This window comes from Penaeus vannamei, chromosome 10 (genome assembly GCF_042767895.1).
Source record: "Penaeus vannamei isolate JL-2024 chromosome 10, ASM4276789v1, whole genome shotgun sequence".
Lineage (NCBI taxonomy): Eukaryota > Metazoa > Arthropoda > Malacostraca > Decapoda > Penaeidae > Penaeus > Penaeus vannamei.
In genome coordinates this window covers 44,425,823-44,427,048 of record NC_091558.1, presented here as the reverse complement: position 1 = coordinate 44,427,048, position 1,226 = coordinate 44,425,823, and positions in this window count along the sequence as shown.

The window sequence follows — 1,226 nt, the reverse complement described above, 5'->3', positions numbered from 1 at the left end:
AAAAAAAATCTAATTGACACTAATTCTATACAATACGGAAAGAAAAATGAGACAGGCGGAACTTATTCAAAATTGTATATTCCCATTTGCTGATAAATGGTGGATAATCAGTTTTCCCAATTTCTAGGTAATCGTTCTTCACGTCCAAAAATCACGCCAGAATTGTCCCATTTTTACAATAACATCAACAACTTCAATTACAATTATACCAAAACTTAAAACAAAACGATAAAAAACTAAACACATCGCCATATTTCTGCAACGCGTAATTACCGAAGTGTGCAATCAGCTGACATAATACGAAAGCGGCAAACGGCTATTGTGCAACTTTGTATGCAATTTCCTCGCAATATATCATAGACGATCAAGAAGTGTGAATATTTTGGACAGGGTTGATTTGTCATGACAGGGGAAGCAAGACAAAACGTTGCCATGCTTTCCTGAATGTGTCTCGCCTTTTGCTAGAGCGTATTCACAATTCGGACTGACAACGTGGCTCTTGGTGACTTAACCGACCCGCTGCTCATTCCTCGGCAGGCTGAGAACTCCTTATTTGGCTGCGAGGGAAATGAGCAGTACTGGAGGAATGGAAAGCCGTGTGTTTACTGCCCTCGTCTGGGCTGGGCGTATGGGTTGGGTACTGAGGAAAGATCGACGAGTGCGTACCTTCTCTCTCTCTCTCTCTCTCTCTCTCTCTCTCTCTCTCTCTCTCTCTCTCTCTCTCTCTCTCTCTCTCTCTCTCTCTCTCTCTCTCTCTCTCTCTCTCATCTACATCGTTTTTCTAATGTGCGGTGAAATCCCCATTCCTCTTCTTTCTATTTGTATTGCTATCTACGTCTCTCTCTCTCTCTCTCTCCGTCTCCCTCTCACTCTCTTTCTGTCCTATCCTCTCTTCCTCTCTGTCCCTCTCTCCCTCTCTTCCCCTCTCTCTGTCCCCTGTCCCTTTTCTTCTCTCTGTCTGTCTTTTCTCCCTCTCCCTCCTCCCCTTCCCCCTCTCACCTTCTCTCTCCTTCCCCTTCCACATCCCCCTCTCTCCACACTCACTTACCTCCTTCTTCTCTCTCTTACCTTCCCCTTTCCCATCTCTCTTCCCCTTCCACTTCCCCTCTCCCACTCCTCTCTCACCTCCCTTCTCCTTCCCCCTCCTCTCTCTCCCTTCTCTCCCCCTTCCCTCTTTCCCCCTTCCCCTTCCCCTCCTTCCCCTCCCTTCCCTACCTCCTTCCCCC